The sequence below is a fragment of the Opisthocomus hoazin genome, chromosome 9 (genome assembly GCF_030867145.1).
Source record: "Opisthocomus hoazin isolate bOpiHoa1 chromosome 9, bOpiHoa1.hap1, whole genome shotgun sequence".
Classification (NCBI taxonomy): Eukaryota; Metazoa; Chordata; class Aves; order Opisthocomiformes; family Opisthocomidae; genus Opisthocomus; species Opisthocomus hoazin.
The window spans coordinates 27,626,190-27,640,299 of NC_134422.1; positions in this window are offsets into that span (position 1 = coordinate 27,626,190).

Below are 14,110 nucleotides of genomic sequence, written 5' to 3' on the forward strand. Positions count from 1 at the left end.
TTGGAATTCCAGTCTTACATATGGGCACACACTAAATAGTTCGTAGGCATTGTGATCCAGCTAACCTCTTTTCTGCAGATCACCTACCAGACCTACAGAATTTATTTTCTCTTGCTAGCCACAAATCTGAGATGGTCCTGATACACGTCAGCCAAACTTCTAGAAATATCATTCATCATCCTGGCCACTGAGTGTATTGACCATACGTAAAATTAAGTGACAGGCTGATTCGTTGTTTGTCCAAGGGCTGTTGTAGTGGCCAGAAGTAAGAAATAAGATCTGCATTTAGGGCCTTCTCCTTCCTGACCTGCGGAGTCACCTCATTTTCTGTAGACTACAGTGAGGAGTGAAAGACAAAAGCCTGTCACGGAACGGTGTCTTTGGGGAGAAGCGTTGTCTCATGACTGCCAGCAAAGCCAAGCTGGCAGTGGGGACAGCTTCTGTTCTCACCATACATCTGACATTACTCAAGAAACATTACTCAGAATAGTGCTGGTATGTTGGAACAGAAGGGCATTGCTGCCACCAAATTCTGCTCTTGTACTTAGTGAAATAAAAGCTGTAATAGAATATATATTAAAACAATTCCTTTCGTCTGTTACTATGGTGATTAATCTTAAAAGGTACTGTAATAAACTCAGTGAATAATAATTATTCCATGTAAAAACAAAAAAACCAAACCAACCCCTTGCTCTAGTTCCCTTGAAATGTGAAGCAATTCTGACTGGAACGGGAAGTATCTGCTAAGACCAGTGGATTGTTATGATGAAGCTGGAGGGTGTCTGCTTTGTAGAAATAAAGCGAATTAATTAAGAAGAAAAACAACAGTGATATGATAAGCCTGCTTTACTTAAATTAGTTGCCATGAGAAATCACTGAAAAAAGAAGCTTTTCCCATTTTTTTTAAACTGAAGTATGCTCATGGTGTTAAAAGGGTGAATGTATAAAAGCAGTGAATTGAAGAAACTTTAACAATGACCTTTTGATAACTTAGCTTTGGCATAGCCTCTGCCCTTAAATGAGAGCCCTCAGTTTGTAGTGCTGGCTTAAATTCACTGGCTGGCTAGCGAGCTTCAGCAGGTTTGGTGCTTCTGCACTTTAGACACTAGCATTTGTATGTTTTTTTAATCCCCAAAGAAGTAAATTATTTATACAGCACCAATCTTTTTTAACCTAGCTTCTGACAGGCTGGGATTTTTCCAATCTCAGTTGAAACTGTCTAAATAATTTATCAAGTATTCTTTCAAAGTACAATGAATTCTGAAACCTAAGAAATGTTAAATGAGATTCTTTGCCCTTCCAGTGTGAGTGGGTTACTGAGGTTAAGCTAGTATTTTCTTTGAACTTTTCTCAGTCCCTGTTTTCTCCCATTGTAGAGAGTCCCCTTTTTCTCTCCTACTATCTATCTATTCATTTTCATGACATTTTCTATTTATCAGACTTTTTCTTTGTGTTTCTGTATCCCTTGCTAGCTCTTCCCTTGCTGATATCTTCCTATACCTCTTCTTCTCAGTTACAGTAAGAGAGCTTTCCCTTTAGATGATCCTCCAGATAGAGCAGTCATTGATTTCTGTGTCCCAAGCTGTACAGGCACTTGTCAGCTCAGTCAAATGTCCGCAGTGCTGGATTTTTCAGTCCAGCCTCAAATCTAACTGAAACTTCTCCCATCCCTATAAAGAAAATGGTGATGAATCACAGAATGCTTTGGGTTGGAAGGGACCCTTAAAGGTCATCTAGCCCAACCCCCCTGCAGTGAGCAGGGACACCTTCAACTAGACCAGGCTGCTCAGAGCCCTGTCCAGCCTGGCCTTGAATGTTTCCAGAGATAGGGCATCTACCACCAGTCTGGGCAACCTGTGTCAGTGCTTCACCACCCTGACGGTAAAAAATTTCTTCCTTCTATTGAGTCTAAATCTACCCTCTTTCAGTTTAAAAGCATCACTCCTTGTCCTATCACTACAGGCCCTACTAAAAAGCCTGTCCCCAGTCTTGAACAGTCTTAAGATCTTTGATAAAGATGAGCATAAAGAAGTCTGCATAGAACTTGGATCTGCAATCAACAGGTCAGCTTGCAAGGACATATTTCCAGGTATCTGACACCCCCACCCATCCATTTCTGCCTGGTAAAAATTTCCTCAAAGATAGACTTTTGTATAAAACTTTGATAATTATGTCTCAAAGGCCCAGTATAAGAAGTTCATAAAAACACACACAAAAAAAACCCAAAACAAAACCAAAATGACTGGGACTATACACAGAAGAAAACAATAACAAACCAACCCAAGACTTGGGCTATTCCAAATTTTCCTGCAGGTATTTTAACCCTTTTAAAATTTTGCCGAATGTTTCAGGTGGCTTCCTTTACCTGAATCAATTCATCCAGTTCTCCTCACAAAAGAACTTCCAGTTTTCTTTTCGGAAAGAAAACATAATGAAGCACCCCATACAGATTTTTATTTAGACTCAGTATTGTATCCTTTATAAAATAATGATATCATGAGCCATGCTTGAAGACATCTGAAGTAATATCACAGCTTAACACAGCAGCAGAAGCAGAGACTAGCAGCTGAGTTTCCGTTACCTCTGCTGTACTGTAACTGTGGAAATCGAGCGTTACTCCTTTAAGGAAGCTATTTAATTTTAACGTTTTAAAGCAAGTCACTGTGCCACAAAAGCTGATTTTAGAGAAGTTGACCTGCATGAGTCCCCATGTCAGAGAAGAAATAGTGCCCAGGCATGGTCTTGTCGGAAATACTCAGGAAGAAAAGGCAGTAGGTATATGGCTAACCCAGTTAACTATAGAATGGAATTAACCCCTATTTTTTTGTCTCCTTCATTTTGTTGTGATGTCATACAGCATTTTTCTGAGGTCTTCCAAGGCAACTTCTTCCTCCCTCTCCCTCTTCATCTCAACTTTTTGTTTCTGTTATAGTCACAATAAATACTTTACATAAACGGAACATAAAGTGACCAGCACTCACCACAATCAATCTCCTGCCACTTTCTGCTGTCCTGAACCCACCAACTGTGGGCTCCACTGTTTGGCCCCACTTTTTCTTTGACAAGAATGGTAGGATAGGAATCAGAAATGAAAAAAAAACAGAATAAAAAAAGGGGATGCAGACAGCAAACTAACCAGCAGGTAAGCTCCTGATAATTTTTCTTTGTGAATTACAGGTATATTGCAAAGTTTTTTATTTTATGTTTGCTGAATTTTGCCATCTTCCAGCTTACATTGAATTCCTTTTCTGAAGGTTTCCTTATACAAAACTACGTTCTAACTCTAAGTCTTAAAAATAGATTTGTTACATCATAATCTTGGGTTATTTTTTCACCATGTATAGTAAAAACATCAGTCAAGAAAAAAGCTTTTAATTTGGGAAGCAACTTTTTCCAATGTATGGCTACCACAATATTACTAAAAATACTTTAAAACTGTATGTGTAAACATTTGTTATGTGGTATGCAAGTTTGCATTATTTAATGACATCTATTTGTGGATAACAATTTTTTAAAAGTCTACAAAAATTTAATTGCCCTCCAATACTCTAGTTTCTCTTTTATATTGGATAACAGTGTAAAACTTAATTATGAAGAAAGCTTTGTTTTTCACTTAATAGCTATCCTAGCTACGGTATTTTTCTTTTTACAAAGCAGTGTACTTTGGTCCCAAGAAACCGGAAAGCTATGTTCATTAATACCGACTTCCCAGCAGATGGTGCTCCAAGTACATAAACACAAACTTCAACATGTTCCTAAACTTATGTGTGAATTACTTAAACACATTACCTGATCATTAATTTACAGCTCTTACGTGTTCATAAAGATTGATGATATGGAGGCACAGTGGTTTATGAAAAATTTGAACAACAGTGGCTCTTCTATGCAAAAGTTTTGGAAGCCATTGGCTAGATATTTCCCCTGGTATGTCTATAGCACATCGTTTAGCTTCAGTAGTAATGGGTTTGGTCACTTGTGGTACAACAGACACACTAACAGCATTATTATTTTCTTTTTTTGCTTGCTTGGAGCTTATGCATAATGTTGTTAAATGCCAAAATTTACTGTGCTCCACCCCAGTAAGTGTAGTCATTTGAACAGCTCCCTAGATATTAAAATACAGCATATATTATACACAAACACGCACAGTGGCAGCGATTCACGAACTGGAATACACAGATAAATGCCATTAAATAACTATGTATTTACCTGACACCTCACTCACAGATATCTTTACATAAAATATAGTAAAGTACCATAAAGGAATTACTGGCATGACAATACGTTCCTTGTAAAGTGTCTTCCATGCACAATGTCTTTTTTTTTTTAAAATGTAAGACAAAGTTATGAATACAGAATTGCACTGGAGAACTGGATCTGTTTGCAGTGCTAATTGTGTATAATTACTTCAATACTGTAATTGCTTATATTTTGTACCACCTATTTAAAAAAATGACTGTTTTAAAAAATGACATTTCAATTTAAAATAGTTTAAATGCTTATTGCCATAACACAATATGCAAAAAGAAAAAAATATCTCTAGCAAAATTTCCACCAGAAAGGTTACTATTCTAAGAAACAAAGCTGGGCTTAAAAATGTTCTGTGTATTGTAACATGTAGTTGCCTCTGTGAATCTTATCAGCAACATAGCGTGTTGTTCAGTCCCTGTGGAAAAACTTGTAGATAAAAGCAAAGTGGGCACACAACCCAGTAATAGCGGGAACTTGTATAAAGCACCTTGTGTTTGCGTCAGTGGCAAACCTGCCAGGTAGAAATTCTTTCAAATCCATCAATAGTAAGTTTGAAATGTGTGTACTAAATTAGGAGACTGATGCTTGCAGCAGAACATTGATGTACAAGATTATTAATTGCTACTTTTACTTTCATTGGTTGATAATGTTAAAATATTTCATGTATAAATTTATCTCAGTCTCTGAACGTAGGTATTTTAGGTAACATGGCAATGACAGCTTTAATGGGAGCAGACTTCGTCACCCTGCTGTGGCAGGCTAGTGAATAATGCTGTTTTAATTTTTCATGTATTGACTTTCTAACTCTTTAAAATACATTCAACTACAGACACAAAATATATTGAAGCTCTGTTTAATAAACAATTTAACAAGATTTTGATCTTCATTAATAAATTAAAGAATATATTTACTTCCACGAATGCCTGACCTGAATGTCTAAATTTCTTCCTTGCTTCTCTATTTACTTGCTAAAAAAGCCCTTAATCTTCTGGTTTGAGATTATTAATATCATCGCTAGTGATATGTTTTGTGGATTTATACAAAGATTTTATTTTTCTCCTAACTATTTTCTACACCATCGATTTTCAATTAAAAAAAATCCTTGTTGCTTGGTAAAACAACACTGAGGGTACTTAAGAAATGAGCTACCGATAGTCTCTTATTTCCTGAAAAGTACCGGGAAGAAAGAAAAAACAAATGTCTGAACCTTTAAGCAATGGTTATATACTATTTACACCCTGCTTCTGCCCAAAGAACGGAGACTTGTGTTGACATATGACTACACAGACGGCAGCAGTTTCAGGGCACCAGGGAAGGACTCACATGAACCAAACGTTTCCAGTTGCAAAAAAACATAAATCACAACCTGTGCTTCCCCATTACTGTAAATAATGAGATTTTAAAAATTATAATATTTGATTTTTAATTTTTTTTATAGTTCTAGAGCCTTTTGGCTTCAGATTTTCAAGATTTCTGGAACACTAATGAGACATAATTATTTTTTTTAAATTCAAAAATAAATCCACACTTCTAGTTCTCTTGGCTACGCTGGCAGACCTCTTGTGTGTGCTCAGCTACGTCAGCAGAAAAATGCTGTCTTTGCTTATGTCAGTCAGGAATGTGGCGCAGCTATACCAGCCAAAAAATTCCTTCTGTCAGCATGTCTTGACTCTGTACTGGGGCCTCTGCCAGCCAGGCTCGTCTGGCAGCGCTGCAGAGGCGGTAAAGCCAAACCTTCAGAGCCGTGCTAGCTGAGGACCTACTCTGCCAGAGCCCAGCTTAACCTTCCAACAGCCTTAGCGACAAACAGCGATCGGCAACTCCAACGTGTCCCGGCCTAGGGATGAAATCGAAGAGTTTTATTCTGGGGTGTGTTACAGCTTCCCTGCAGTATTGGCTGGGCACAGGTGACACCCTGGTATTGCAGAACCTGCCTGGTGTCACCCATGCCGAAATCCTGCGAAGGCATGGATTTACAGCTGGCCATCTTACAGCTTTCAAGGGCCCTCAGACGTCCCAGTCCTAGGAAAGCTCTCCCTCAACTTCTCTTTCTGTCTTGTCCAGCATGGGAACAATACTTTTTGTTAACAACTGTTCTGGTCTTCTACCAACCTGCACCTATCAGGCATCTATGCCATCTGAAGTGCGGGGAGTGAGGGCATAGCTTTCAGTCTGTCCCTGTTTGAACAGTGAGAAAGTGCAGCCAAATTACAGCGAAGAGGATGAAAAACAGAGCGAAAGAAGAAAGAAATTAGGAGGAGTATGGCCCAGGTGGAACTGTGGGTGCCAAAATGAACATCTCCCATGCTCAGTTCGAATGTATTTTGAGAAAAGCTCATTTCAAACTCTGGTTGAGGCAAAACTGAGCCTAAGCCTATCCCTCATTCTTTCTCACTTGTTTGAATTGTAACGCATTCTCAAGCTGGTGTATGAGGTTTTTTTCCACATATAAAAAGAGGACAGTGAAAAGCATCACCTAAGCTATGGCATTGAGTGAACTCTACAGCAGAGGCGTCCTCCTAGGCACTTCGGCTGGGAGAGGGTGCAAAGAAGAGGGACAGCAAAGGATGTGATATCTTTTGGTTTGGTCAGTAACTCTCAGATCTGCATTCCCAAGAGAACAGCAGAGAGAAAGCAGAGAAAACAGGGGATTACCCTAGCTGTAAAAAAAGCTTCACTCAGAGCACCTATTGAATTAAGGTGAGCAATAATCTTCTGCATGTCCGCACAGCTCTTACCCATTCTGTTTGTATGTTCTTCTAAAAAGAAGGACCAGAATAAGATATTTCAAGTTGAATTGAATTGAGCAGACAGACATTATTTTAAACTGAAACACAACTAATATCAAGAATATGGTCTCTACATAAAATGAAGGAAAATATGCAGTACTGAGATTCTATCTAAAAAATTCTTTTAATTCTGTTTGAATGAGTCTCCCCATCCTTCAGCAGGAAAAGGCAGAGAAAGGCAGAAGTGTTTGAAAGTCAAAATACTACTTTGCACACCTCTAATGTTTTCCATTCTAGGATCTCTAGTGCTTTACAAGCTTAACCTGATTAACTTTATGCTCAGTAAGCAGTTCTACCCGTACAAATAGGTAGGTTTTTACAGGATTAGGGCCTCAATTTGCCCTTAAAGTGGTAAGCAGTGAATATCACTTACTGCTTTAACAGACAGAGCTGTATAAATAACAGATACTGTGATTTGCCTGAGGATCTGTCAAAATGAAGATTGTATTGGATTAACCCGAAAGAAAACAAAAAGTGCTCACATTTGCAGCGAGCTGCAGGTAAAGCAAAGCAGAAAGTAAAAAAAGAATTAACATAATGAAACACTTGCTTTGATTCAAAAATGAAACATTTCTTTCATAAAGCTCTTGAAACGTCATTCTTCAGAATAAAATGGAAATTATTTAAAATTACCAGTTAGAATTGAAATAATAATTCTTAGTATGTCAAACTGAAACATCTACTTTTCTTTGTACACAGCACAATTTTCACATCCTAAGAAACGTTCTTTGGTAGGAAGCGTTTGCTGCTCTCCAGGTGACGAAAGGCCGAGCGGAGCGGCTGAGGCGCGGCCGTCTGTGGCAAGGCCAACATCTCCCAGCGGCTCCGGACAGAGGGGTGTCTGGAGGCGGCTGGAGCGGCGTCGCTGCGTCCTGCGGATCTCGGCGGGAAGGCCTGCCTCGTGGTCTTCGGGCAAACAGACGCCATGTCAGGCCTTGGCACGCGTGCCGCCAGCGACCACAACACGAGCAGCTACGGCCATGGAGACCACTCGCACCATTGTCGCCTCACCGGGCCAGCGGAGGGGCTCGGCGCCCTAGCCCCCATGCACGCCATGACGGGTGCTGAGCCCAGCGGCCCGCCCTGGCGAAGCGCTGGGGCCGGAGGGGCCGCAGCCGAAAGCCGGCGGTCCCGCCTCCGGGGCGCGGAGGGACGCGGCCACCGCGCCGCCACCGCCTCAGCCGCCCCCCCCCTGCGCCGGGCCCTGCCCACAAGATGGCAGCAGGCGGCAGCGGCTCGCCCGGGGGGTCCCGGCGCCCAGGCCCGGCCGCCTCCTCCCGCCGCCCGGGCCGCGGGAGCCCCTGGCCCAGGGCTCGCCCGGCCCAGCTGTGACTTGGGGAGACGCCGGGGCAAAGGAGGCGGTGGTGCAGCTTTCTCTACCCGAAGAAGGCAGGGCCTTGCCGAGGAGGGTGTGTAAGAGTCGGGCCTTACACAACTGTTGCCCAGATCCTGGAGGACAGGGAGAAGACAAGGCAGCAGCGGGGATGGCCGGCTTCGCGCATGGCCTGGCAGAGGCACGCAGCCATTCCGCACCTGCGCCCCGTCAGCAGCCACCAAGGTCTGAAGCGGTCCGGCTTCTGGGTACCATGAGCCCGCCTGCCCCTCATGCCCGGGCTGGCACCGACCCTTCTACCCCAGGCATTGCTTTCCCGTTTCTGGCTCTTCTCACTTCTCTCGCAACACTCTTTCTGCACACAGATCCGCAGGAAACTTTGGGTGGTTTTTTTTGAATGTGTTAGCTGGGGCAAGATCTAGGACTCTGGCAAACTCGCTCACCATTTTCGAATACAAGTCCCCTTACAGGACAAGCAATGGCAGATCCACCTGCACAGAAACGGGCTCAAGGAACCAGACCGTGCTGCTGTCAGGGGCTTCAAGAGGGCTCTGGCAGCTGCGTGCAGACAGCAGGGCTTGAGGCTGAGGAAGCCTGAAAAGTTTCCTGAGATCCACTGCCAGCTTGAGGGAAGGACAGGCTACAAAAATAGTTTTTCGAAGAAGTCATACAAAATATTTTTTAAAAAAGATAATTTTTCATTTTAAAACTATTTAAAATTTAATGTGAAATTATGTGTGGAGCAAGCATGTGCTAAGACTTGCATTTAGTATAATTTACTGCTAAACAGAACTATGTTTAATTAATAAGTACCCTACCAAAGAATGAGTTAAAGAATGTCGCTTTTTAAATTACGTGCAGAATCACTGAAACATTTTTGTATTTCTGCGTTATCTCAACTGTTTTATTAACAACATATATAATGTGCTACTGACTAAATGTATTTTCTATGTCTGTCTTTATAACAGAGCAGATGATGGATTCTGTTTACTTTTGTAGGTGTAAGTATTTCCAGGACTGCAGAAAAGCTTTCGGCCAAATGACTTTGTGCTGCAGTTCAGCAGGAATAGAGAGAAAATGTACTTCTTTTCCACAAAAGTCATTCATAGTAATGAGATCAGTTTGGAGTCAAAAAGAACAGCTGATTTTGGTATTTTAAAACCCAGGAATAGACACAGCGAGCAAGGATGAACTCAACTGATCTCAGAAGTTTGAAGGTCCCCAGCACAGGTTTTTGAGAGCATTTGCAAACAAATGCCTCTGGGGATTTTCAGGACTGCCTACAGGTCACCTTGTATCCATTGATTTCTTTGGAAGCAGGCACCTGATTGCCAGTGCAGTTTTGAAAATCTCATTACCACCTCTACTGCAGATTTGGAGTCCTAGTATCTGGCTTATAGTGACAAGAAACAAGCTTCCAATTCACTGTGTTGTTAATTCTAATATAATGCTAGTATTCGTTTTAATAAATGATGCTATTGGATATGTAAGAAAAAAAAGGGGTTAGAGCATATTTTTTAAATCTCAATTTGTACATATTTTGCACTGTAGTTTTACATTCAGCTTTATACAAATTAAAAAAATTGTCTACTAAAATTGAAGATGTAGTGAACTATTTTCTAATGCAAGTTAAGGTTTTTACCATAGAATTTGAATAAATATATGTTAAATTTTCTGCTTAAATAAACACATATATGAACAGTGCGTAGTAAGAAATATCCATCTGGAGTAAAGGCTATGTGCAGTTGCGATTGTGAATGATTATGCACACCAATAAGAGCAAACATTTTTAGAATAACAATAAAAAGTACAAATGCAAGCCAAGATTAAAAGCGGTTATTCAAATCAAGGTTCCATGATTCAGATCTGTGATTTATATCGCTTTGATTTACATGTCAATCTATCGTGCTTACAGTATTTTCCTCCAATGCAATTAAGCTCACAAGTTGGAGACCATATAGTTGTGTTGAGCTGCAAAGATATCTTTCTGATCTCTCCGATTCCATTTTACTGATCTGTTAAGAGAGAATAAAAACTGTTGTCTTTCATGGGTGAGGGTACCATGCAAATGCAAATGATATTATACAAAATGGTAATTGAAATGGTAAAGGAGCAAAGGGTTTTAATAAAATGACAATTCAAGACATATGCAAGTGTCCCTGTGCGAACATTGATTGAAATGAGGAAAGTTAAGAGTGAATTTTTAAGTACCCATAGAAAAATGCATTGAATGTTAAGAGTAAATTAGGAAGTGCACAGGGCGAGGGACAGAGCTGTCTCAGAAATGGATAAAGAAAGAACTGAAATATTCCTTTGAGGATTTGGGACAAAGGATCGCTCAGTCCTTGATAACAGTGCAAAGCAGGTTGGGGAATAGGCTGTGGGGAACACAGGCGTACTGACACTTCAAAAGACCCAGGAACTTGAAAAAGTTGAAAATGCAGTTAGCGACAGATTTGGATGTGAAGAGGGGAAAAAAGCAATAGTGAGCACAGCTGGATAGGAACTTTAATGCTGAATTACACCAGGTTTAAGAAGAATTAGGGCCTTTAGAAGATACTGTCATTGGAAATTCTGAGGGGTGACTCCAGGGCAGAGCAAAGGCCAAGTTCTGCTCAACGCTCCCCAGCCCAAAGCTGCTGCTGGCAGCTTGCTCTGGTGGAGGCCAGTCCAGGTGGACCTGGCACACATCACCGTGCAGATGCTCACAGCTTCTGCAATGCACCTGCTCCGAGGTGTCTAAAGGAACTGAGCAACAAAGATAAAGGCACCGGCGATGGCCTCTCAGGTGCACAAGAACCAGTTTTGAGATACTCCTGCTGACCCTTTCGCAAAGGCTGCGTGCCAGGCAGAGGCTTTCAGAGACTAGTTTAAGGTTCGTGGTATGGGAAGGATGTACAGATACCGATACACAGAATGACAGGTAAGCTTCCAACCCTCTGGATAGGCTGTGAAAACTATCCTGTTTTCCGGGGCACTAGAGTTGTGGCAGTAGTATTTCAAATTTAACTCAAAACTGTGGGAAAGTGGTACATTGTTGTGATGTAGGGAGAAGAAAAAACCATGAAAAGATGACTGAAGAAAAGAAGGATGTAGTCTGGCCCTTCTCATGCTGACGTGGGCATCCATACTAGCAAGATAAGGCTTATCACTGCACAAAAGGTACTGCTGAAAATATTTTATGTGAATTCTACTTATTAAGAAAACCTTTTTTTTTTTCCCAGAATGTACATGAGAGTGTGTCAATGGGGCGAAAGAACACAATGGGGAGAATCTGGGACGCGCTAATGGACACTCTCTCAAAAATGGGTGAAAAGAAATGATTTCCAGCATGACCTTGCTTATGTGAGAGCTGAGGAGGAAGGCAGGAGAATCTCACCTTCTGGGAGAAGGAGCTCTTTGGCTGAGGCAATTTAATCCTGCCAGGGTACGGAACGCTTACTAAACGTGAAGAGAACGGTGTCTCTGTGAAAGGATAGACCTTTGTAGTGAGCAGGAATTTAACGCCAAGCAGCCACATATTGCTGCTGACATTAAAACTTTCCCAGTTGGTCTGCTTCCGAATTTGCACCCCAAAGTGGAACAAGCACCAGTCCAAGAGCAGGGACCATCCCTGTAACTCCTACTGTCTCTCTAGAGACCGCCTCAGACAGTAAGGTCAACAGTAATCAAGAGTTTCAGTGTCAACGGACATTTTCTCTGATAGCCCAATCAATCAAGTCAATCTCTCCTCTCCTCCAGGCCTTCCTTCACCCCTCTGAATTCTCACAATTGCCACTACTAATGGAGCCTCATTGGTGAAGACAACAGCTGAGAAAACACCAGTACTGAAGTTTTTAGAGTGCCCAGTTTAAAAAAGGCCGCTTCCTTTGAACTGGAAAAAAAACAAAAAAAAACACCCCACAGTCATTTTAATGGATTCCAACTGAGAAAACTGTAGGACACTGAGATACACTCTGCTTAAGATAAGGCTGTCTTCTCACTTTTCATCATTTTGCTGTCTGCTCAACTCATTGGCAGTTATGATGCTGACAGTTTAATCCTAATTTCTAAAGCAGTGTCAACAACTAATTCTTTCTCTGGAAATGATACAGAGACCATAAACGACGTAGAGCACGATGCCAAACAAGCCCTTTCCTTTTGGCACACCAAGAAAAGAAAAAAAAAAAAAAACAAAACAAATGAAAAACCCAAGAAAATATATCTGCCACCATTCCTTATTCCTAGGAAACAGCAAACCAAACACAGTGCAAGAAATATTTTCCCAGCTAGTGTGGGCAGTTATGACTGTCAGAAGATGTGACCAACTTACATTTGATCCCTTTGCTCGCTTAAGTTGCAGATAGTCGTGATTCTAAAAATTAAACTGGCAGCTGAAGAAATCCTACTGGATCAATGATTCTGTGCTTTTCCTGAATCAAAATAGATCATCACTACAGGAGAGACAAGGGGTACTAATTTTAATCTGAAATCAAATTAAATTTATGTTGATCAGGGGAAGAGGGATAATACAGGACATGACACAATTTTTTATGTATCAGTGGAATAGGTTCAGTGCACTTGTATTTGAAAAGCAGTTTCTAGTGTTTCTAAGATTTTAACAGGTCCCAGGGACATATGAATTCACGAACTTAAGCAATGAGGTCTGGATCAAGTGTGTACATAGAATAACTCACTTGCTATACATCCTTTGGGTACGAGGTTTTGGTTGTACTGGCTGTACTCTGACCTTGGCATGAGCCTAAATGTGTCAGGTAGGTAGCTGACTTTATGCTGCTGCGTAAAATGCAGCTTAGGAAGTAAAACTGCACCTTGTCGCAACCCATTTCTTCTTGCAGGCACCATACCTTGTACCAGCCTACCCCAGTGGAATGGATTCCTTTCAGCTCATGCCTTTTTTATCCTATATTGCTGTCTGATTGCATAAAAAAGTCTTCTTAATTTCAGTACGGATCATGTGAAGCTTATTAAAAACTAGATGCTCGTCAACAAAGGCTTGCTTCTGCATGTTGCTGAAAGGAAACGCTGTCCAATATTTCCCTAGGAAGCCTTATTGTGAAACCCCTGTCAACAACCTCTTCCCAATTAGCTTGTACCACCCTGTCCTGAAGCCTGGTACTGGGAAGCGCACAATATCCTGAGCTCCCACTGGAATCCAGGTGATCCTGTTGCCTTCAACGTGTAGCATGTTCTCCACATCTCACAGGATGTGGTCTTCAGGCTCCAGTCCACAAACACATGTGCTTAACTTAAGCATGCGAGTAGTTCCATTAATGCTGAAGTACTTAAAGTTAACCATGTATGTAATTGCTTGCAGGGCTGGTTCCTTAATTAGCTACACTCATCCTTTAATCCTCCCTATCTTTTAACCTTTGTACTCTTACATGCTTCAATTTCTTTAATTTCTTTAATCAGATAATCAACGTTAGGGAAGTTGTTATTTACTGCTTCTGCTTCAGGACTTAAACTAAAAAAAGATGGTCTGTGTGTAGAAACTTATTATTGGTAAAAATGGTAAAAATAAAATACAATGGCATAAAAACATGTTTGCTACTGCTGAAGAACACCTTAATTTTCCCTTTTTTAAATAAATGACTCTTCACGCTTCCTGAAGTCATGCATGGATTTCGTGATGCGATTTTTCCCTGAGTTGAAAAATCATGCATTCTTTGTACGATAAAGTTACAGGTTTAAGTACAGTCCTATTAAAGTCCTAAAGTCAAAGTAGCAAATCAAA